The sequence below is a fragment of the Brienomyrus brachyistius genome, chromosome 1, assembly GCF_023856365.1.
Source record: "Brienomyrus brachyistius isolate T26 chromosome 1, BBRACH_0.4, whole genome shotgun sequence".
In the NCBI taxonomy this organism is placed as follows: domain Eukaryota; kingdom Metazoa; phylum Chordata; class Actinopteri; order Osteoglossiformes; family Mormyridae; genus Brienomyrus; species Brienomyrus brachyistius.
In genome coordinates this window covers 30,368,442-30,394,844 of record NC_064533.1, presented here as the reverse complement: position 1 = coordinate 30,394,844, position 26,403 = coordinate 30,368,442, and the positions used below count along the sequence as shown (strand labels likewise).

Here is a 26,403-nt window from a genome sequence, read left to right as displayed (position 1 = left end):
CTGCATGTGGAAGGTGCACCTGACCTCTGGAGAAGGCTGTGGAAATGACAAGCCAGTCTGAGCAGCAGAGCATGCCAGAGTCAGCTGGACAGGGAAGCTTAATGAAAAGGCTTTTGGGAAACGCGCAGGAATATAACAATAACAACATTGAATAGCTGAGGGTTTAATCACTACTGATTTAATTTCACAAAGCTGGATATTTTACTGCATCACAACAGCACTGCTGCCTGACATCTTTAGGGTTCGAACCCCGACCCTACTGTTTGTCTGCATCTGCATTTGGAGTTTTTGCGTCCTCCGGATATACCAGTTGCCTCTCAGAGTCCAAAGATACTAAACGGTGTGTATACGCCCTGTGATGAGCTGGCATATTATTTCGAGTGAACTGCAGCCTTGTGCCCCATGCAGCCCTGACCATAATAATCATAAGTAACTAGTAGCAATAAGAATCTGTGCACAACTGTTTGCACTTAAATATCACTGTTAAGGAGGTATTGTTCTTAAGTATTGTGTGAAGAATAAGTGCTTTCTGTTGCATTCCGGGAAGCTCCTTCAGTTGTCTGCCAGGTTACGTAACAGGGAAAGCACCTGACCTGGACATGTTGCTGAAAAGGTTAATGAGAAGCCAGAAGATCCTTGCCTTTGTTTGGCCTATGGGTGGATCTGATGACTATGATCTGTTTGTTTAGTCTTCTTCTGTTGAGATGCGACTGCACCAGGATATCAGAGAGATTTATGGTCTGGCTTCCCGAAGCCTTTTGCTTTCAGCTGTACAATGCGGGTGCCATCAATACAGACAGCAATGAATCAATGGATTCAGAGATTAAACAAATAAAAGCCTTTCAAATGCAAATGTCTCCGGCTAAAAAACACTGCCCACACCATGCTATGCATCATCTGAGCTCTGAGCAGCATATAAATATGAAGAGGGTAGAAATACTGAACAGACAGATTAATGCTAATGATCAGTGATGACTCTTCCACGTCTCGAGTGACCCATATCATCGTCTCCTTGCCGTAGTCCGTAGTTTCATTATTTATTGGACATCTTCTAGCTTTGAAAAGCAGCTAAGCGTGCTTATCCTGCCTCTTCTGAAGGCTGCTTTTAGCCAACAAGTTTTACTCTGCCATGTACTCAGGTCACAGCGTGGTGTAGGAATTTCCACAGGGGCCTGAGATTCCTTACCTAACAGGAGCGTGTTAATAATGCAAGACTCCGCTCTTTCTTTGAGTCACAAAGTCCGGGGAAAGACAACACAAGGAGTTCTCAGATCGCGGCTTCACCTACCATACCTGATTATAATGTTACACAGGACAACTCTGCTGTATATTTTGTAATAAAGGAAATTATGTGTGTTAGCAGCTGTGATTATTGCATGATACTAAAACAATTATCTTCCAAAAAATGTTAGACACACAGTTCAGATACTTGTTTCCAATTAAAAAAGGGAAATCTAATAACTAACTGTGTATTATCTGTGCTATATTCTTACATCTTGAACTACATTTTTCTTGGTTTATCTGAAAAACATAAAGTACTTTGTATATCAATGCAGTCATCAGCACTCAATCATGTACCTTCCATGTTTTCAACCATATTTCTACCTGACTTAGACCGCCTGCACCATACTGATTAGCCATACTTCGGTTGCTTATTTGACTTTTTGGTTTATTTCTCTCTTTATTTGGGGACTGTTGTCAACTGAATTCCTGAGGACCGCAAACTCCAGTTCCGAGACATAAATCTCACTAAAGCTGACTGACGGATGCGGTTCTAAATTCATATATAATGACAAATTTTATATAAATCATTTTCCTTACATCTGCTAGGGGAGTACAGACTCCAGTCACCTGCTTAGTTTATCACAGCACATCCCCTCACTTCTGCTCTGTAGGATACATGCAGTCACTACCACAGACTGTGAGCTGGTGGGCTAACTCCTGTTACTCAGTACCTGGCCATGCTTCTTCCCAAAATGCAATGGGGCAATCACATGCTCAATATGCAGTGCGCCCCCGGGCCAGTGCCTGCTTAAAGTCACAAAATCTAATTACGTATGTTGATGTTCGCTGTGCTCTTCGGCACATCAAAGGACCTGGAACCATGAGACGAACAACCTCAAAAGAATACAATGCAGTATCAGTCATGGGAGAAACCACTATATATTTAGGGGGCAGCATGTGTATCAGCGGGCTAAGCCTGTGTGCCTGTAATCAGAAGTTCACCGGTCTCAGCATGTCTGCAGGTCCTTGAGCAAGGCCCTTAACCTACAGCTCCCTGGGCGCCGCTATGGGTGGCTGCCCTTTGCGGACAGGTTATTGTACAAGAGCAAGTTGAGGGAGGCATAAAGTATCAATTATTATTATATATCTATGATTTACATTGCATACATTATACAATAGATATACACACACACACACAGACACGCATTCTGGCTGTGATAAAATACAGTACATTTAATAAATCATATCTATACCTAAGGCCCATAAACACAAGCTAAGGTAATGGATAGCTTTCAAAGCAGCTAGGCGAAGTTAGCAACATCCCAACCAGCATAATCCATCTGGTCTTTACCGGCAACCCTTCTACACCAGGCAGACTCAAACCAACCATCCCAGTGGCCCTCAATAGCTTTAAGCCACCGCTGAGGTTTCCTCCGTTAGCACCTACGCACCGTGTGCGTTGCACCTAACCCCCAAAGACGAGCGCAGACTCACCGCGGTAGCTGGCTGCTATGGCTGCCGTTAGCTCAGGCTTCTGCGGAGTAAACAGCCGCTCTTGCCTCTGCTCTCCAGGTTTGGAGCGTTAAGAGGATTTTGCAAAGCATGTGCATGTCCACACAGTCACAACCATAATCCCGTGTGAGCAGAGTGGAGGGACAGCATGCGTGGTGTTAAATTGCGTGTAAGAATATCTGGCCCTAAACTCATGTTTTCTTAACCATCTGCTAGTACAAACGAGACACTTCACCTTGCCTAATAAAAGGTGCAATCGCACTGCATGTAATCCTCAATATCTTCTCAACCCCTAGTTTATCAAATGAACAAATCTGTTTTGACAATCTGATTATCACTTTTGGGTATATTAATAATGAGTGAAGGTGATTAGTCAGTTTCGTAACAAGTTCAAATACATTATTTACTCTTTTATATTCATATCTTCCATATAAATAAAACTGGGATCAATAATGAAGAAGATGAGTGATCCACCCCTCACAGGCATCAAGATAAAAGAATTCTAATACGACAGGTTGGCAGCCTATAATGGCTTGCGGCTACCCCCTGCCTTGTAGCTCCCGGGATGGACTCCAGACCCCCCCGCGACCCTGAATAGGACAAGTGGGTGTGTAAAATGAGTGGATGGATATACAGGTATTACATTATTACTATAAAATAGAGGCTCCACTTGGGGAGTGTTTTCAGTGAGAATGAGAAGTTTGCTACTGATCAGCGAGGTCACTGCAGGTTGGTTTGTTCCATTCCTCAGAACGGGGCACGGCACTTCCTGCGCGCAGTCTGTAAATGCTTCACAACACACCACGAGGTCCCCTTCCCTAATTACTCAATGTGACAATGGGTGTCTTTTTGGAAAATGCCAATTGTCATCCTTCAAGAGAGTTGTGAAATTACACGCATGAATATATATACTTCATGCACAACTCAAAAGCTTTCAGCAATGACAGCTAAATTGTCAGTCTGCTGATAGGAGCAATTAGCCTCAGGCCTGAGTGGATAAATCTGGTTTTGGAGAAAAAACGCGCTTACGCTCTGTCACGCAGAGCTGAAACTCAAGAGCAGATTATCTACCACAAGCAGCTTTACCTATCCGTCTACCCTCTCTCCTGGGTGATCATTACTCTGGCTCCCATTTTAGATCTTTCATGATGAAAACAATCATCAAGTATCGCCGTACAAGTATACAGGGTTCTGTTGACATTATATAACTGAATTATAGCAGAAGATGACAGTAGGTGTATCTCATGGCTGAACCGAACGGCAAAGCACCATTTGACACCCTGGTTCATCATTAGCTTAGCTTTCCACTTCAAATTCATTACATGGAGATAAACACACTGCACATGCCAGTCTTCATACTTGCAAAATGCAGCACCTCCCATGGACACACACACACACACACACACACACACACATACAAGCACAGACACACACACACAAAGACAGATTTACATTCATCAGCACATTCCCATGGGGGTGATTTTGTATCACAAAATTGTAATTAAGATGAATTATTGTTTATCATTGCCTGTATCACAAAGCAAATTTCTCCCAGAGTCCAGCATCTCACTGGTATAAAAAGACAAGCACTTCCCACACTGCAGATTCATAGGCTCTGCGGGGTGAAGCACCAGCCATCACACTGGGTAAACGTTCTGCCCGCATCCGGTTTCCCACAGTGCCCGGAGGCTCAGGCCAGCCCAACTGGCACCGCGAGACACATCTCTGCCGGAAACACCATCGCAACCACGTCCCAGGAATTTACTGCGGGCGAATGAGAATCGGGGTAATTACAGTTCATACTCTCATCAAAATGAACACATGAAGAAATACATGAAGAGTTTAAAAGAGAACCTTGGAAACAACCCCACAGAGAAATGAGAATGAATGCCAGCTATTTCTGGAAATCCATCCGAGTTGAGCGTGACAGCGTACTGATGCCACAAAGTCCTTGACTTACCTACCCCATCATGACAGACGTGTCACAAAGGTGACCAGTTTCATGCTTCTCTGCCCCCGACGGCCTTCAGTGTGAGGAGGCCAAGCCAGAATCTTTCAGGGGACTGACTCCCACAGATGACACAGAAACAGCGGGCGGCCCACTCTGAAGAAGGTCATAATTTCAACATTTCAAATTATAGCACCATTTTCTTGCAGTTGAAAAACTCGGTCCCAAGAGTCATAAATCAAATGTGGTAATACATGGCGTGCAAAAATTATGAGTTTGAGTGTTCGTGTTCTATACTGGCCATCAAAAGCTTCTGAACATCATATATTTTTGCGTTTTTTGGTTGAACTGCAAGCAGCGCTCTCATTGCAAACACTCCGTTTGAGATGAAGGACAGCTGAACATGATGAGAAAGCCTGAATCATCGCTGATTGACAGCAAACAGTAATACATGAGAATTACATCAATCACATAGCCTAAAAAAAACCTATTCATAGCCAGGAGAAGAAAAAAAACTAAAATATGATAAGAATATTTAGTTAATTTGATGGCAGGTGTAGAAAAATAGTATTTTATGTTTACGGAATTCCATTTCCTTGGCAACAGTTTCCGAAGCCAGCATAAGACATTTTTAATTAAAATTTACAAGCTGTAATCCCTCTTTCCATATCACTATGAAAACAACCTGCCCAGACAAAGGTACATAATGCATTTTAATTATGGGATTTACCATTTTTATAGTGTTATTAAAGGGCAAAGATGCAGGACTCTGTTTGTTTATGCAGGGCTAGGCTGTCCATCGGTGAGACGTCCACCCACAGCAGAGGTGAGGACAAGCATACGGGTCAGAGTTTAAAGGGCCCAGCCAGTTAGCCCTTAATCCTGAGGGCCACACTGTTAACACACTTTTCCATTCAGTGCTTTTGCTGACACTTTGTTTCATTTAATGTCAATTTAAAAGGGTTTATCGTTATTCATGCAGCTGGATGTTTTCTTGAAAAGTTCAAGTTTAGCATCTTGTTCAGAGGAACAGAAGCAGGGATACCTTTAGGGACTCAAACTGGAAACTGGAAACCTCTTTTTTTTCCAAGATTTTCAGAGCATAAATACCATGAAACTGAGCCATACATACACAGCTGCTGTACATTTTCTAATATTTATTTTTCAGGGCTGGCAACTCTGATGCGTCTGGCGTGACACTCACGCTTTCAGACTCTCACGCTCACACCAAAAATCTTACGGCAAATCTATGTTATTCCATTACAGACCTAAAATTAGTTACATCAGCATCGTTGGAGTAGTTTGCAAACCATAGAGACTATTTACAAGGTAATAAAACTGTTACATATGTGTGCATGCATTTGTATGCGAGTGCAGTCAAATTGAAAATCTCACGCCAGCCAGCTGACCAAAGTTGGCAGCCCTGGTTTTGCTTGAAAATATTATTCCACATGTTGTCTGTGCGACTGTAATTCCGAGAAATAGATCCCGTTTCATAAACACCGGTCAAACATGGCAAGTGCTTCACTGACATTCAAAAGTTTCACCATCAAAACATCTTTAACAGCGACTTAACAAAATCTTCGAATTTGAGTTGAGTACTTTTACAGAAGAGTCCTTAAATCATGAAGCCCTGAGTAAGGGATCGACTTCAGTATCCAGGCGACTTAATTACACAGCTGAAGCAAACACAGTATCTGCTCTGGCATTGTTACGCCTGGTGACTGAGGTGCGATTCGGGAGCCAAATGTAACTAAAGCCAGCCGAACGCCTTTTGTCGGGAGTTCTGCACACCTGACCTGGACTGATATCCCTGCACACCTCACAACAATCAGAGTCAGTCTCTTCATCTCGACATCCATCTTCATTATACCCTCAGTGCTAATTAAACACAATGCGACCATATGACAAGTGCAAGCAATGGAAATGTCACCATAAAATCAGGCACAGTCTGTTAACTTTTACTGTGCGGTCAGGAGATGGCTGGTAGAGGATACTGACAGAATATTTCCCACGTGGATTCGCTAGAGCACTCCTTCAGGTTTCTTAGATTTTACTTAAAAAAATAACCAAATTGCATCCTCCGTTGGTTACAGGGCCTGTTCAATAACACCTGAGTTTCTAAAGACAATTAGTTTTTTATGTTCAACAGGATAAAGAGAGAACTTTCATAATCACCATGTTGTAGTTTTGACGTGGGTTAAGTCCTTAAATTACTGTAATCTCATGAGAACAAACCCAGAGGTCAGACCTAAACAGATACAACCAAACCAGTCTTCTCAAGCACACGCATCAGGATGCTGGGAATGACCACACTCATACCATGCTTGACCCTGCTCTGGCTGTCCGGACAATTTTGATCCTGACCCAGTAGGAAAGGTCTCCGTGATGGCAAAGTCATCACATGACATGAACAGCAACTGCAAAAATCTGGGATCTGTTTTTCACCACGAAATTTAAATGGCACCTCAGTCACGGATCATTATCTCACTCTGTGTCTTACGGTTAGGGAACCGACACATGAATTTTAAAACAGTGAAGAAACCCGAATCAGTCAAATACAATAACTGTACATGACCTGCATTGTAGCCTTCATGCTAAAATATATGTATATTTCATTAGGGTTAAATGACAAATGGTTCCTTGCCCAGAAACACAGGGTTTATTCTGAGTATATTCACTACATTCTGTGAGTTTCTTCTTCACATACAAAATGTTTCCTAGGGACATATGACTAATCAGGCAGGTGACACGGACATGAAAACAAATCTAATCCTGTCTCAAGGGTTCCATTCATCTGGGGACAGGCGGTCATTTGGGAGCAGCCGTTAGCATCCATGCAGTCACATCATCTGAAGATGGTTCCTGCATTATCACCACATTACGAAGGCCATCCATGTTGATGGATGAATTTCACACAGAAGCTCTTCTGGGAATTGCGTATTTAAATCAAAACGTGAGGAACACAGCACATCCTCATTGTTCGAGAAGCACGATTCACCAGCTTGGTGTAAGCCCCCCCCCCCCCCCCCCCCTCACGCAGCCCTGAATGTGCATGGGTGTGTCCCTTACACCGTCCCACCTAAAGGCCAAGTTACTGTAAGTCACATGCAGGCTGGAAACCCAAAACTGCCCTCAGCATGTGTGAATTCGCGAACGAGTGCCCCCCACCCAGCCCTCTGCTTGGCATACTAAGCTTCCAGAAAATTACCAGCTGAAAGTTAATGAAGGGGCAGATCAAATAAACCGATAATGCAATTCAGTTTCCATAAGGGCTTCTCCGAAGACAGCCAGCCAAGACAGGGAAACATTATGCCATATTAATCACATATACAATGAAGCACAGCACTAGGCATGGAAATGCTGCATTTTGCTGATGATAAGCAGTTTTATTACCATCCATCAATGACCAATTTCATTACCATCCATCTGTCCACCTATTTCCAAATAATTTTCCAAATGACAGTTGCAGTTATTCCTTTTATCAACCTTATTTACACAAAGATCACCATTGTTAAAATGGCTGTTAGCCTTTTAGGCTATTATGTTACATCAATCGTACTAATTCAATACTTTAATTTAAATAAGGAAACCAGAGAAACAGACAAGCCCCTCTCTGCTACAGAAAAATAAGGCATTTTCACTATATCAAACAGCAATGAAAAACTCGTACGAGGACACCATTCGGTTCCCGTTTGCATGGGTGATGGAACAGCAATGAGCATGTTTATCATAAAGCTGAAAAAAGTTACATAAAACAGTCAGGAGGACTTCCTTGTTCTTTCTGTGTCTCTGTTACAGATCCGCTCTCCTTACTACCGAACATACAACACCCCATATTCTGGACAAGTCACTGTCCTGTCCTTCACTGGTACATTCGGGATTTAACACACTTTCCCTTTGTCACAGCACAGCAGATGCAGAAGAAGAGACCACAGGCAGTCTGCCAGTAAGGGCACAGAGGGTCTCGGAAGGTTCACCCACAGTTACCCTTTCAGCGCAGTTTCAGACAGCCCATACTCCCTTTCAGGTTTAGCTTTCTATAGCACTACCCTACACTGACGTTAAGAGTAAGTTCTTTTCGGATGGAGAATATCCCATAAACACCTGTGCCGGTGTAATATCCTCTGGGAAGTTAGATAGGAATCTTTCATCTCCTTTACAAAAAAGCAAGCTGGCCCAAGAGTGCAGTAAACAAACATTCTTTATTTCGGGGGCAGCATGGTGGTGCAGTACACTTGACTTACACCTCTGGGACCTGGGTTTGAGCCCCCACCTGGGTTACATGTGTGCAGAGTTTGCGGATTTTCTCCCCATGTCGTCGTGGGGTTTCCTCCGGGTTTCCCCCCACAGTCCAAAGACATGCTGAGGCTGATTGGAGTTACTAAATTTCCCGTAGGAGTGAGTGTGCCCTGTGGTTGTTCCCTGCCTCATGCCCATAGGTTCCGGACCCCCCGCGACCCAGAAGGATAAGCGGTTTGGAAAATGGATGAAAAGATGTCCCTCACTGCCTCTCCTACATTCATTGCCAAAAAGTCCACCCTCAGTGTGTCCCGAAAATGGGAGCTTCACCACAGGAAGTGAAAAGTTGTCCACCACGGCTGACAAGATAGCAGATCTCCCCGTGACACGCGAGTTTCCTCCTACAGATCAAAAGCCAGGCTGACAGGCCCCTTGTAATTCCCCACTATGTGTATATGCTCAGCCATGGACTAACCTCCCGTCCAGGGTAACCCTCATGCTCATGCCAAGGCAACCCTGACTAGCGTAAACGCATGGAGGATGAATGGACTTAAACTCACACCCAAGGAGAAATGGCAGGTTTGGCAGCGAATCGTCTGTAATCAGAGTGCTGCAGGAGTGACGTATTGACCAGGTGATACCGAGCAGCACGTTTCCTTGCAAGTTGTTGGCGCGGTAGAAAGTTAAGCGACCAGATTCACGAAGTCAGATAGCAACCAGATTCACGTTGTGAATGACGGCGAGTGGACTGAACTAAAATGAATAGGGGGTGGGGCAGACTGCTTCAGGACGGCCATTACGGAAATGGGAATCGGCACAGGGATAAGGAACAGCTGCTAAGAAACGGGATGTTTCGGGTACATCCCTCATGCGGCGTAATTCAGAGCCATCGGTGCTGACCTACCTGCTCCACAAAAAACAGGCTTCTTACCCTCTTGGCTGTATTTCCTCCTTAATTTAACAGTCGGAGTGTAACTAACTGAAGTGAAGGCTTTATTAAAACAAATATGGCAGATACATCGTTAGCAAAATACATAAAGCTCAACGTCACCGTTATGACTATATTATTTTGTGTTTCAAATATTACAGTCGTAACAGTGACATTGAGTTTAGAGTTACATGAAAAAGCATGCAAAAAAAGTCAACATAATTGCTGATTTGATATTCGAAGGCTGCAGTTTCATTATTATTACGTTTCTAATTTAATTATATAACGATTACATAAGCATAAACATAAATCAGTTGATGTGGCCACGGTATATTAAGTGTCAGCAAGCATAAACCATTTTTTATGATTTAGGACTTTGGTGTCTTATGGGATATCATGGGGTCTGATGTGATATCATGGGGTCTGATGGGATATCATGGTGTCTGATGGGATATCATGAGGTCTGATGGGATATCATGGTGTCTTATGGGATATCATGGTGTCTGATGGGATATCATGGTGTCTTATGGGATATCATGGTGTCTTATGGGATATCATGGTGTCTGATGGGATATCATGGTGTCTGATGGGATATCATGGTGTCTGATGGGATATCATGGGGTCTGATGGGATATCATGGTGTCTTATGGGATATCATGGTGTCTGATGGGATATCATGGTGTCTGATGGGATATCATGGTGTCTGATGGGATATCATGGGGTCTGATGGGATATCATGGGGTCTGATGGGATATCATGGAAGCCTTTCCATGGAGTGCTACAGTATGTATAGCCTTTTATAATCTACTACTATCCATTTTCACTTGTCATATGCAGGGTTGCAGGGATCTGGAGTCTATCCCAGAAACAACAGGCACAAGGCAGGAAATAAGCCAAGATGGAGCAACAACTATGGACTATAAGTCTAATTCAACTTAGCATGCTTTTTAACCCAGAAGAAGCCACACAATGACATGGGGAAAACATGTAAACTCCACACACCTGCCCCACCAGGCCTCCCCATAATAAACTTAATTTAAAAAACTATAACATAGTATCCAACGTTTGTTTTAATTAATTTCAGATACTTTCAACGGCATTATTTTTAGCTTTTTGTTTTAATTCCCACCTCATCTGTAAGCGCCGTCTGCTTTCCAAAGAAGTAACTGCTTGCAAGAAAATCAGTCAATGATTGTGCGCTGTGGGAGATCCCAGGAGTACAGAACCCAGCTCTGGAAACATCAGAGCTACAGATTAAAAGAAGGAGCTATATCCACAGGATCAAACAAATTGACGCTGGGCTGATATGTTTCATTAACACTGGTGTGGGGGACGGGGGTCACTGTTCGTCTATCCCAGGAAAGTGTGTCAGTTGATGTTAAGGATTTGTATACTTTATTCTTTTTTGTTTTTCTTTTTGTTTACCCCTCCTTGGTGTCCAAGAGAACATGAATGTTTCTCATTTCTCCAATCCCAGTGACCCTGCACAGGAAGACCACCCCCAATTTCCCCTTCTGATCACATAGCGATCAGAGTTGTGTCGCTACTGGTCTATTACCGATGCCTTTCTCTCAGTTTTGGCTGCTCTGTCGATGTTTTTACTTCCTCCATTCCTCCATTTGCTCTGCCAACGAACCCCCCCCCTTTCCATTACCCTTAAAGAGGGAAACATCCCAAAATAATTCCAGAATATCTTTCTGAACTTCCTTTAGACACATGCTTCTGTCTCTGGGCCTAGTTGACCTTCCCATGCTGGTCACCTTTCACATCATACTGAAATTGAATGAAAAAAACATTTCCATAGCAACAAACTCAAAGCCATGCACTCATTTTGTAACATTACTAATTTCCAGAAAGTTACTATACCAATAAGTCTAAATGTTTAATGCTTTACTTACTAACCTTGACTTTTCAAAATCAAAATCAAGTCACCTCTGTTGGTGGCCGCCTGTCAGTTTATCAGTTTTGTTCTGAATTTAAAAGGCGTTTCGCTCCTTAGAGTATCTCTGTTTATAAATGGAATAAATCTACATCTGAAAGCAACTGCTAACAGAAAAGACTATTAATAACTAGATACTTTTATGTTCTTGTCATTTCATTTGTATAATGTCCCTCATTTCATTCAGCATAAGCACACATTCCTAGTAATCTTAAAGATAAACTTTTTAACTCTGAAATAACTCATTACTAAAATGCTATTGTCATTGCCAGTTCCTCTCTTCTTTGGAAAAAAAAATCACCATTGTAGTACTGTAAAATATATTACTTACATAGTTTCTCTTTCAGTTTTTAGCCAGCAGCTGCTACTGAATCGCATCAATGCCATGGTTTCATAGCCTCAGACCCTGAGCTCCCTAAGTCAAAGGCAGGTTATTCGCAGCAAGTGTGAGGCGGGCACTTCTACTGGATAATTTCACAAAACCTTTCCAGTTTTCCCCTCAGTCTTGGTCCCTGAAGCCTTAAACCTAACTTTTTATAGAGGTTTTCCAGCCCCCTGCAAACATTCAGATGAGGATGTTCATTGAAAAGGTAACCTGTAAAGGCACACACAGTTCTCAAAATTTCGCTATATGTAGGAAGTGTCTATAATAAAAGAGTGACCAGATTACCTTACCACACTTACAAAAGTATATGTGTCAAAATCGATTCATTCACCTTTCCAACTTACAGCCGCTAATCCTGGTCAGGATCACTTGGGTCCTGGAGCCTGTAACAGGCCTGGGTACACCCTGGACAGGATGCCAGTCCATCACAATATGTTCAATTCATTCTGGTATATTTATAGTAGATTAACATGCACTTAGCAGTTTCCTTTATAGTACATAGGCAGTCCCCAGGTTATGAACAAGTTCCGTTCCTTAAGTCTGTCTTTCAGTCAAATTTGTAGGCAAGTCAAAAAATTTGGCCGGACGCCAGCTTTTCGATACTATACGGGCATTTATTTATGCCCTATATTTGGTAAGCAGATTAGTAGTACAGCTAAAATATTAATGAGATGCGTTTTGTGACACCCACAATTCAGTAATCTTCATTAAATTTGGTTAGCAGAGCACACCACATCATGCTGTTTTGGTATGTACTATGTTTGGTATACTTTAGTGCGATTTGCACTGAAGTGTCAGTGAAGAAAGGAACAGCTCAGCAGCCACGATATCTTTTAAAAGAGGAGATCTTGCAGATAAAGTAAAAGACGTCGATGGTGTTGCAGGACTTTCTGCAGTTTACATGTTTTGAAGTTTGACATGTTTATTAAACATAAGGATTTACTCACTTTTGGGCATCATAAAGTGCCTCATTAATATTTTAGTCATACTATTAATCTGCTTAACCCATCCATCCATCCATTTTCCAAACTGCTTATCCTACTGGGTCACGGGGGGTCCGGAGCCTATCCCGGAAGCAATGGGCACGAGGCAGGGAATCTGCTTAACAAATTGTAAATAAATGTCCGTACAATACCGAAAAGATGGTGTTTGACCAAATGTTTTGCCTGTCATCTGAAGCCCTGGTGATTATTGAACATATGCAATATAATATCACCCGGTCCTAGAGAGAAAACGTTATAAAGAACCATTGTATTTAACCTGAAATTTTTATATAATAGCCTTTATATGTTTTCATGAGCATCAGAAAGTGAACACGTGATCGTCCTTATAAACCATTTTATTAAACCCGAATTTTTAATTTAATAGTCTTTATGGCTGTCTGTTCAGACGTACGGGTTGTCTGTAAGTCAAACGTTCTTAACCCAAGGACTGACAGTAAAACCAAACACTGATTTGCACCTGCCAAGCCACATGGCAGCTGTGAACCAGTTAGCTTCCAGTATTGAAGTCAGTATAGAAGACTGAAGTAAAAATGCTTTGAAATACATCTCTCGTAGGGAATAGAGCTCTTTTCCACCAGCCGATCAGAAGTGCTAATACAGAACAGAGTTAAGTTTCAGCACGATATCATTAAAAGGAGCTTTGCTGAGAACATCCAAAAATACTCCAGCAGAATGCAGGAAGCCTTGCCAAAAGAACTTTCACATAAGGGTCGCGGTCACAAGGACATCCTCTGTTAACAGCATCTGGATACACACAGATGCAGTCTTTAACCCTTCTGGAATTGAATCATTCCACAGAAGAACATGAAAGGTTCACACTCTCTTCCTAAAAGCAGTCAGGATTCACAGAAGTATCAGAGATGCCTAAAGAATGAACTATTGTAAAGTAAAAGCAAATATTTAACAAAAAGCTGGAAATATAGTGCAGCACATTTGGATAACCTTTGAATTTTAGATTTATGCTAATTTTCCCTCATCATTCTGTGTACAGTGACACTACAATCTACAAACCGGCATTCGTCTACAGAACATGACTACCTCACTCATATGATCTCCGTTACAGATTATAAAGCGTAACCCTTACATCCTCCGATGAGAGCACTTTCTTCTGCTGGAAACAAATCACCGCTCTTCAACGTACTAATCTACCGCATCCCCCATAAAAAAAAAAAATCACAAAGCAATAAGTCTATTGATGGGATACCCATAGCTTTATGATCAACTCAAAGACATCTATGGGTCAAAGAGGATTTCCTTGTACGTGTAGAACGTTTTTCATGTCAATGGGTTAGCCTGTTTGTGCAATCAGAACTGAAAATGGGTAGAAAGCAAACTTATGCACCAAAATAAGAGTCATGTAGGTAACATTAGGAACACGGAAAATGTCTAAATCCATTTACTGATAAAAAAAAAAAAAACATTTTATAAGTTATCAATCAAGACACTTTGCCCTTTGTCCAATCCAGATTCAGAAAAAAGGTTATTACAGTCAATTACAGTGAAGCTATGCTAGATTTTATCTACCCAGACTTATATATGTTTAATACAGATCGTGCATGGTTTTGCATGGGGAAAAAAATACAACAACCAAGACTACACACAGCAAAAAATAAGATGATTAGCTGATCCTTTTGAGGAACATTTCTGAAGTATTGTGATGACAGACTTATTATCCTGGGGCAAGGCATTTCAATAGGCATGGACACAGCACAGATGACATCACTGTTGCTATGGAACCAATGACCAGAACAAAAACACACTGAAAACTACATGGCTGACACTCCGACACGCTCAACATAAGCCACGCTACACAAGAGTGACTATACCAGTTCATTTAACACATTTGAGTGAGGAAACATATTATTGTATTTGATCATTGTACAATCATTATCCCACTTTAACATTTACGATATTGTAATAGTGCAAATCATAAAGGCAAAGTATTCTGGCCGTTTTCCAAACGCCAGCTTCACTCAAGAACAGAATTTTGTCCAGAAACCATAACTAAGGTAATTTTCAGATGTGTGTCATCCACCTCCCGTTCATGTATCCATTATTCCAATACATTTTTTTTTTCCTGGACAAGTATGAAGTTATGCATTAAGTCCACTATATATACAGCTTCAGTAGCTAACTGACCATGTTCAAATAGTGCAGCAAATATGGCAGGTGGCTGCAGTGTGTTTCATCTGTTCTTTCTCTCCATCGTTGGGGGAAAATGACATGAAGTAAAGCCGCAAGATCTCAGGACGCCACAGGTAAGAGCACCAGCTGCTAGACGGAAACAGGATCCCATGTCACACTAAGCTATCACACAGTTTGGTCCCAGAAATTCAAGACACATGAACAAAACTCTTAAGGATAAAAAAAATAAACAAAACATAAACACTGGAGGAGTCCAAACGAACTATGACACGTCCAGCATAACCAGAAAATCTGTCGCCGACTAATACTGTAGGTCTGTATTGCGCAAAAAACGAGACCAAAGACAGCAATGACTTACGAATAAACTTCAGCAGGTTACAACATAGGATGATGTCTGATGGTGTCACATCAGATATTTTTGTACAAAAATCAAACAAGGATTATCCCGTAATGCATGAATAAATAATGACCGGCAAGGGAAATACAATTAATATTAATTGTCCATTCAAGTGTGTTTAAACAACATCAATTATATATTCATGACTGGCACACAAACCAAACAGCATACAATACAATTCATCAAAACCGGCTACATAGTAAAGTCGAATGGAAGCGTTTATATATTTTTTTGTGTGTAAACAAAAACTGCCTTTACAGGCTACGTGAACATATTTTATTCTAAACAGACATTTTTCCTAATCAAACCGTAATCCCACCCCTCAACTGGCTTCTAATACCACCTAATTTCAGCACACGTACACGCACACACACATAAATCCTGATAGCTCTGCGCTTTTCAGTTACATCAAATCTGCCAGCAGGGTGTTTTGTAATTAATGTTTCAGTTATTTATTATGTTGTTATGATCTGCTTGTTGTACTGCGCTATTTGTCGTCTGTCCCCGGTCGATTCGGATGTGCGGGGAGACGCAGCAGAGCCCCGCCGGTCCCCTTCGTTACTGTACCCGAAGCCGACACAGGTGCGGTGTTATCCGCTCCTCACCGCAAACATATCCAATGGCTCCGACATGAAACCCGACTCATTTACCGTAAATGTCAGTCCCCCAGACCTGCCTGTTGATGATATATTCGAATACTGCAGTACCTTTAATCTTTGACATGAAACTGTGAAGGGTTTACATTGACCGTAAGCTTAAGATTCAACAATACGCTACGTAGAATACTAATATCACACGGATCACATCCATGTAATCTAGTATGAAATGCAAAGTGAACCAGGCAATTAAATGGTTCATTCGCCTAGCAAAAGTCACCTCCCGGCACCTACTAGATTTTAAAATTTATCAACAATATTCTTTTACCGTATGTAATATTAATGACACCCAAAAGTTATAGAATTATTTTTGACAGAAATAAATGCTATGTAAAATAGCTGTGTAAAATGCACTCCACCAAGAGAAAGATAGAAAAATAAAAATAAAAGAAAGCGCTTACCGGTGAATACGAATACACTTTAGAGCTTTGCTTGGCAGGTGCTATAGCATGGTATGGGTTTTTTTTTCGCGTGAAGGTGGTCGTATTGTGACGTGAAAGCCCAGGTGTAATCTACATAATCCACAGGGGACTGTAGCCGGGAAGTGCACTAAGTGTGGATGAGTTGCATGCGGTGTGACAATCCGACGCGCCTCTGCAGATAGTATTTTGTGACGCTTTTTCCTTCCAAAGGTCCGCCTCACCTCACCCATTAATGGCAATGAAATGCACACGCCCCCTAGCGGCATCATTTAACCTCGATGTTGCCTGAGGAGTAAACGATTAAGAACTAATTTGGATCAGTTACAAATGAGAACATGTTCTATATGATTTTTATGACAGTCATACGCATTAGTGGCTGATATTATGGCTGAAATATGTTTTCCAGTGAAGGGCAGCATGGTGATGCAGTGGTTAGAGCACTGTTGCTTCAAACTTTTGGGACCTGGGTTCGAGTGTCTGCTATGGTTCCATGTACATGGAGTTCTCTCAATGTCATTGGGGGATTTTCCTCTGGGTATTCTGGTTTCCCCCTGAAGCTAATTCCCCGTAGGATGAGCTGACCCCCCTCCCTTTATGGGTTATTCCCTGCCTTGTACCCATAGGCTCAGGAGTTTAATCTGAAAGTCAATTTTAATTTATTATTTTATAATTTTATTAATTCGGTCATGCATTTGTGCAAAGAAACTTCCGACTACATGCACATGGTTGCGGGGCTGAATCATGTCCTGGCCTCTGTGCATGTAAAGTTTGAATCTAAAATCGAGGAAGCCTGCAAGAAAAGACGGATGGAATAAACCCTAGAGAGCAGAAAAATTAACAGCTTTCTGTCCTGCACTCTCCAGAAAACAATATTAAGCCAAGCTTTCCCCACTCGTCCTTGTATAGGCCGCACTTTCTTGTTCATGCTTTGTTGAAGGAGCAATAGGTGTTCCTGAAACCACAAATAGCCATACAGTCTGAACAAGCATCATTGGAATGCTCTGGAACACTGATCACTGAATCCTAATACATTTAGGGTGATGGGCCTGTAGCCCTTGAGACACCATATCTACCTCCATGCTCTCTTCTGAGGTCCACTCCTGGTTCTTCATAATTTTCAGGTAAGATCTCTATTTCTTAGTCTTACTGACCAGACCTGCTCAATAGGGTAGGAGGACAAGGTCCAGGTCTCGAACACGTGTGCAAACTACGCAATATATAAAAGAAAAACGACTGCATTTTTTTTTTTCAATTGCATAATTTTTTTTTGGTGTGCAAAATATTAGTAACCGACCTTGACCCATTTTGCCTCTGGAACTGATTTTTCACGTCCTATAAAATGTTTCATGTATGGTCCACCATAGGCTGGAGTATTTGCTTGATCACGTAAGTTCATGTAGGCTCAGAGAATTTCATAGATTCTTGTTGTAAACTACCACAGGTTTTTCTGAAACAGCAGATTCCTTGATTGGCAGACTATAAACCTGCAAACTACTACTTGAAGTATTTTCAGAGGAAATTGGAAATGATAACTCTGTAAAGTTCCACCATTGTTCTACTTTCCATAAAGGGTTTACTGCATTTTCACCGATTCAATATCGAGATCTTTTTAAGAGTGGTAGTGTTGGACTTTACAAAGGTAACATATTTAACATTTGTTTTAAATATTAATAGCAGCAGAAGGTGGGCCACTGCATAAATGCAAAAGCACAAGGTTTTAGAATATTGCTCAAAATAGCCTGAAAAACAGGGCAGCATAGTGGTGCAGTGGTTAGCACTGTATGGGGCGGCATGGTGGTGCAGTGGTTAGCACTGTTGCCTCACACCTCTGGGACCCGGGTTCGCGTCTCCGCCTGGGTCACATGTGTGTGGAGTTTGCATGTTCTCCCCATGTCGTTGTGGGGTTTCCTCCGGATACTCCAGTTTCCCCCCACAGTACAAAAACATGCTGAGGCTAATTGGACTTGCTAAATTGCCCGTCGGTGTGTGTGTGAAAGTAAATGGTGTGTGAGTGTGCCCTGCGATGGGCTGGCCCCCCATCCTGGGGTTGTTCCCTGCCTCGTGTCCATTGCTTCCAGGATAGGCTCCGGAACCCCCGCGACCCAGGAGGATAAGCGGTTTGGAAAATGGATGGATGGATAGCCTGAAAGACCTACACAGTACGAGGAATCCGACGCTGTGCTTCTTAAGTGTGGGAATTGGCATCCACCCAGCATAGGGGCCGCCCAACCCACGTTTGCGTGTTTTCTAAGGTCTGCAAACTTCATGATGCAGGATCCCAAAACGGCACTGTTCATGACATTTCTGAAGTGCGTTTTGTCGGGTATCCTGGGATGTACAGACACTTGTGCGTGAGGAGGGTACTTAAAGACATGCCTCTATGTTTTGAGCCCTGGTGCATGTTTATATGTGCATGGCAGCAGATCTCTGACTCTGGGAAATAAGGTAAGGATTATACGTTATACACATTATACATGGGTTCACTGTACACTACCAGTAAAAAGTTTACACACACCACAGAAACCATTTTTCCATTTATTTCATATTTTTATTTGTGTTAAGCATTGGAAAGGTGAGTGAACAACTATAAATGAAAATAAGTCAAATAAAACAAGTTTCCTTTATAAAATGGAAAGAGTATGTAACAGTGCTTGTCTAGCGTCATATTAACTGGTTGTGTGGTGATGGTATAGTCAAATTCTGGGCTGCCCTTTAATTTTAATGCACTACTTAATTGGGTAATCCCATGAAACAGAACAATATTTAATGTCCCTTGTAGACAGAATGCCTCAAATTTTTTCTGCTGCTATAAGGGGCAGAGGCAACTTAATGGTTAGGGATGCGCACCTATAATTGAAAAATTGCAGGTTCGAATCCCTGACCGGCAAGGTACCCTAAGCGAGGTACTGCCCCCAGGTGCTGAATTAGCTGCACCCCGCTATGTCACATACGGGTTAAATGCAGAGAAGACATTTCATCATTGTGTGCTGTGGTGTGTCAACAATTAATCGTTAAATCAAAATAACCTCCTGTAGCAGTTTATCAAAAATATGGCACTTTCTTGCAAAAAGTACACAAATGGTGAACATACTGTAAATTTGTTAGCAAAGAATATGGAGTGTATTTTTGGTAAAGGTTAAGTGAGAACATGGAAATGTAGAAAATTCCAGCGTGTACAAGTACTTTTCACTGGTAGTGCGGATGAACAGAAGGTTACATTTTAGCGGGACGAAGGGAGCTGCCAACTGCAGGTCACAATATACAACTTAATATTACATTTATTACCTTTGCAGATGCTTCAGTCCAAAGTGACAGACACTTGAGAAAGCGTCAGGGTCAGACTCTAGTCTCTAGAGCCACTGGCAGGTTAAGGGCCTGCCTTAAAGGGCCAACAACGACATCACTCTGTGATAAATCAAAGGAGCCACACATCAGATTTATTGATAAATAGTAACAATGTATTTTGCATGAGGATAGATCTTCACAAGACATTTTAAGTGAGCTGTGCATCTACAAAATGGCACTCTGACATGAATAAGAACAATGAAAAATATTTTCCTGAGAGTGATCGACCTATCTGACCTGTGCCACGTGAGGGCAGGATGAGACAGTGAAGCAAAAGCTGATGATTAACGGTGACAAAACACATTCCTGCATGAGGTTCTACATATGAGAGTCATTGCATGTGTGTGCACTCAGCTGGGGGCCTGTGACAGTGACTTATGTTAATGGGGGCCCAGAATGACCAAAAAGCAAGGGGTCATCGTGCTTAGGACTCAGTGCTGTAGCCAAGGCTCTCCAGTATGCTTCTGTAGTTCCATGGTGCTAAGAACACCAAGAAAATTACTGTCATGTCCATATTATACACATTTTCCAGAATATAAAGGAATTATCACTCACAAGAACTTAATTGCAATTTAAAACCTTTTGATACTGAGATTCTCGAACATACTTTTAAGCACCACACATACTGTATTCTGAATACCTCATTAGCATAATGAAATAAATCAGTAATAGAAATCCTTCTAATGTGCAAATTAATTGGCTTAATATATCACAACTGACATTCAGTGCTTTGCTATTAATACTTATTCCTCTGGATATCTGGGGGGATTTCTAACATTATACATAAAATCGGTTGGTTCCGTTGGACTAGCACGTTCTCTAACTTTTGGTAATGAACCAAATCTGTCCAATTCTGTTTATTGGACATTATTATGCTGGCCACTTGCTTTAATAAAAACAGATAGTAGCAAATGAGGCAGGAATACAATGCAACAAAAGCCAGGACATTTATCCGGCAGCAGGGGAAGCTCATTCACTTTGAACTCAGCATGGTAGACGTATACGTGATGACGTCATGCACCGGTGGAGAAGTGAGGTCGGGGTTTCAGGGAGAGAGGGAAGAAGGCGGCAAGCATCAGACTGTGGTCCAAGCTGACAATGAATGATACATTCAGCAAGGTCACCAAGTTTAAAAAGTTCATTCTAGATCCACTCACTTCATTCTTGTATACTTAATTTATTCATTTAGCAGATGTTTTTATCCACAGTGACATCTGAGAAGCAGGCAAACCCATTCCTGGATCAAATTAAGGGCCCAATCGTGACATCACTCTCAGCTACAGGATATGAAATGGCTACCTTCAAATCATGGGCCTTAATCAGTGCTACGTAGCTGAGGCACACCCCCATCAACATCATTATAGCTGAGGGTGTGCATAAATGTAGCCCAACCACAAGCAATTGTTCCATAAAATTATTTTTAATATTTCAATTTATGCATATATATTTTGAACAATGATAAACTCAAGACGATCACACTCATCTCCAGTAGGTGGCAGAAAAGCACTTATTTTAGTTGTCGAAATATTACTCAACATTAAGGTATTACTATTTCCAGATAAATTTTATAATTTGCTCCAGCATTCCCAAATATAAAGATGAAGAATCTTTATTGTAATTGTCACTTGGACAAAGAAACTGAAAAGGAAAACAAAATATAAGGCTAAGAGTTCATACACAAGGCTATACTCTTCTATAATTTGTGTTATTTCACATTATATTTTGATATTAATTGAAAGCAGTCTCACTTCATACCAATATGTACAGGTGGATGAACATTTTATAGGTGTGGTGAATGGAATTAATATTCCATTTTCATCTAGAAAAAAAACTTCATTTTTAAATATACTTCTGCTGGGAAGAGTTTAGAAAAATAAAGTAGTAAAATGTTCAGCTTCATTGCAACTATTCTATAATGAAAAGGAAAAAGCTGAATAAGAGAACTTCAAACATTTAAAAAACTAAAATCAAATAAAAGCAAGGTTATTGTCGCATCTCATTGGGTGGGGCCAACCGATAAATGCCAGTTAGCACCCACACCCGTCTCACCCCCTTTGTTAACCTCTCTGCCCTCTGTCACCTTGAATTTTCAGTGATCCCCCCCCCAAGTCTGGAACATCAATTAACTTGCTGGCAAAACTGTTTGAATTCAAAACTAAATTTGTGAATAAATTCTAAATTAAATTATAAGAACTTATAAAATTTGCAGCAAGTTACTCTATACCACTGATATTTTTTTACTTTTGAAAGAAGCACTTAGTTACGCACACTGGTAAGGATCTATTGCTGAATTCTTGAAAAGTTCTGCATGCTATCAATGGAGAACCAAGTACAAAGTATCTTTTATATTTTATCAGCCATTGAATGTTCTTGGAAGGAGCTTCATGTTGTGTGGAATCAACAAACTCGTTTTCTTTCATAGATGTTCCATCTACCATGATCTGCTTTTTAACAGGCATAGCTAGTATAGTGAGCTAGCTGTTATAACTGTATGCAGTTAGCAAAAAACACTCAAAGCAGCATGCGAAATGGTTTCCCGGTTGGGACAATGGAAAGAATAATGTAGACCTGGGTAAAGAACAGGGTCAATATTTTGGGAAAATGGGGTTCTGCAAAAACATGACTCAAAGCACACACTTTTCGGTATTATACGGACGTTTACTTACGCCCACAATTTGGTAAACAGATTAGAAGTACGGCTAAAGTATTAATGAAATGCGTATTGTAACGCCCTCCACTCCGCTCCAGGGTTGCCAGCTCTCACGCATCTTGTGTGACACTGACACTTTTAGACTCGCGCTCATGCAAGAAATCTTACGGCAAATTAAAAATTTTAATTAAACGCGTTGGAGTAGTGTGGAAACCCTACAGACTATTCGAAAGGTAATAGGACTGTTACATACATGTACATGCGTGTGTCTCGAACTCAAAATCTCACTCCAGTCTGCTGGCCAATGTCGGCAACCCTGGGAATTTTGTGCAACAAACTACTATCAGGATTCTCTCAGTACGCGACTGCGCAACTCGTCAAAATGACGCACAAACTACAGTACACTCTCATTCCTATACTAACATCCCCCGCCAGATTCAGTCATTACTCAAATCTAGAGACACAAAACACTACTCTCCACCCTCGTCAAACATCGGTTCTCTCTTACCAACCTTCTTCCCTGTCTCCCTGAAACCCCGACATCACCTCTCCACCTGCGCTTGACGTCATCACGTATACGTCCGCCATGCTGGGGGTGGGTGCACTTTACATAGCGAGACGCAGCGGTGAATTTATTAGTAATGTTGCAGACTTCGTTTTTTATTTTGCTCGTATTAAACATTTATTTTAAGTATGCTAAAAGGACGGGATCGAGAGAAATGCCAATATCGGGAAAAGCTTACAAGCGAAGCGAGAACTTCCTATGAGGAGAAAACATCTCTTGTTAACTACCTAGACCCCTGCGAGCTGTCCAGTCACGCAAGGAGCTCCGATCTGGACCCACTGCCTCCATTTACCGTTGTGAATATCGGTGCGTTCCTTTTGTTTGGAGTAAGCAGGTAAACTTTTTAACTGTTGGAAAGTATAAGTGTCTGGAATCCTACAAACGGCTGGGTGCACGACCTGTAATTACACAAACCGGCTGGCAGCCACAACTCCATCGTTAGATCCAAGGTAGATCCAAGGTAACATTATGTTTCTCAGTACAATCTATGTGATGTGGTGTTTGTTATCTTTATTATCAATATTTTAAAACATTCAGTGTCTACAAGGCAATTCGTTTTGGCTAATAATTCCCCTGCCTTTTCCCTACCGAGATTATGTTAAGGCAATGGTAAGGTCTGAGGCTATGTGGAACATGGCAACACATCAGGTTAAATTACTTTCTCTGTCTTGTGTCTGTATCATTTCTAGTTAATGGATTCTCAGCAACTTAGTGAATCCCCTTGAAGCCATGGGTCATACCACTGCTGCTCCCCAAAGAAAGGCCATTGACAGACGAATCAGTTGTGACACCACACCACTTACCAAACGTATACCTGCAAGCAGACACTCTACCCCAGGGATCTCCAACTCCGGTCCTGGAGGGCTACCGTCCAGTAGGTTTCTGGTTTCTACCTGGCTTCTGATGAGCCACACCTGCTCTCAGGTGAATATCAGGAACAGGTGTGGCTCATCAGAAGCCAAGTAGGATAGAAAACCTACTGGACGGTAGCCCTCCAGGACTGGAGTTGGAGACCCTTGCTCTACGTCTCCAGTTGCTACACTAATGGACCTGAACCCACTGCTTGAACACATCTACAAGTATGGCAGGGGTGCAAGTATTTTTATGATGAAAGACTTCTGTCACCATTACAAAGGCTCTGTTAGGGCATGTGTATAGCCACAATCCCTTGAATGATGCCTTCCTGATCCTTCTAAACATGGGTTTGAACTAGAGCTTTGAAGCCATGTGCTGTGACAAAGCATAAACAAGGATAAAATAACCAGAAAATACTTCTTAAAAAGCATAGAAATTCTATATGTGTGTCCTAGTGATTGATGTTACAGTATCTGCATCTGCAGGGGTAACTTCAAGTGCCTTGCGATTTCATGTAGGACATTGATTCATCAATCCATGATAGTGTGTCATGAACAAAAATGTACCTAACAGGTGTTTTCACCGAGACAGACAAGTGCATGTTGTTTCCTAGGACTTCTGTGGCTTTGGAAAGAGGGATGTTCTCAAAGTTCTGTCCGTTCACCTCCAATGTCTGGGAAAGGAGCAAGATTTTTGCATCAATAGGTAAACATTTTGTTTGGTGCAAGAGTTGACATAGATTCAGTCCTCTTTCCCCATTAAAAACAAAACCCCAGTACCAGATTCCCACACTTCAGGGCTGCCTCAGAAGCCTTGCTGATGGCCTCGACACTGTCAACAAAGATCCCAAAGCCCTTCTACAACCCACACAGTAGTGTGAAGGGCAGTGGGGCATCCCTCAAGAGTTTGGTGAGCGTCACGTCCCCCAGTCTGGCAGTATTCAAAAGTTTCAAATGCCCTTCATCCCTACAATCCCTCAATATCAAAGAGGACTCGGTAGGAGGGGCGGCATGGTGGTGCAGTGTTAGCACTGTTGCCTCACCTCTGGGATCCGGGTTCGAGTCTCCGCCTGGGTCACATGTGTGTGGAGTTTGCATGTTCTCCCCATGTCGTCGTGGGGTCTCCTCCGGGTACTCCGGTTTCCCCCCACAGTCCAAAAACATGCTGAGGCTAATTGGTCACTAAATTGCCTGTAGGTGTGCATGCGTGAGTGAATGGTGTGTGAGTGTGCCCTGCAATGGGCTGGCCCCCCATCCTGGGTTGTTCCCTGCCTCGTGCCCATTGCTTCCTGGATAGGCTCTGGACCCCCCGCGACCCAGTAGGGTAAGCGGTTTGGAAAATGGATGGATGGACTCAATAGGACCAGTTCTTATAATTAAATCAGATTTCACTAACCTCCCCTTCCAGGTTATTCTCTAATTCTTCAAGATACTGAGTCATTTCACAGTCCCCATCGGAGTCACTAAAGTGATCATTTACCCAGAGTAACCTTAGGATGAAAAAAAAAGCACAAGTTTGGTTTCAAGCTCATACTGGATGGCTTATGTTTTAATTTTTCCAAATTGCAATGACTTTAAAAATGAGAAAAACAGAATCAAACAATAAAAAACAGAAAAACTAACACGCTAATATTCTTTTTGAAATGAATGTCAGCATGTGCTGTGCTCTTGAGGCCCAGCTGGCTGACAGGTGCCAGGAACTGGAGGAGGCGGAGTCATAGCTATAAGACCACCTGGAGACATGCCGAGGCTCAGGGGTGCCAGAAACTGGTAGAACAAGTGCGCGACCTGGGGGCCCAGCTGATGGAGGATACAGCCTGCTGGGAGCAGCAGTGCAAGGCCACCTAATCCAAGGAGCAGGAGTGGCAACAGGTCCTCTCTAAGCCATGTAAGGGGTAGAGACCTGCTATGCCAGTTCCACCAGTGCTCACGAGTTTGGGAGCTGACCCCCACCCCCCTTCATTGGAGATATACTGGCGGTTGCCGCCTGACCTTTGTACACAATTACAGAGGTTAAGTGCAGATTAACACATAGGCTAGTACACATGACACGAGAGGAGGACAGGTATACTTTAGGCCTATATACACATCTCAACACATGTTTATACACAGTTCAATATTGAAATTAGTGATCACAGTAAAGTGTGATAAATTAATTAGGTAAGATATTAAAAATGTACGAACACT

General features: G+C 42.0%; 1 protein-coding gene across 5 annotated transcripts in view; it reads right to left on the bottom strand.

Annotated features, from left to right (window-relative positions):
* eps8a (epidermal growth factor receptor pathway substrate 8a) overlaps positions 1–16,985 on the bottom strand; it is a 44,974-nt gene extending 27,989 nt beyond the window's left edge. For all 5 annotated transcript variants that reach the window (XM_049028102.1, XM_049028109.1, XM_049028115.1 and 2 more), the window contains exon 1: positions 16,782–16,985. The gene's annotated coding sequence lies outside the window, so the exon portion shown is untranslated. The remainder of the gene's footprint in view (positions 1–16,781) is intronic.
* Positions 16,986–26,403: the final 9,418 nt, after the last annotated feature.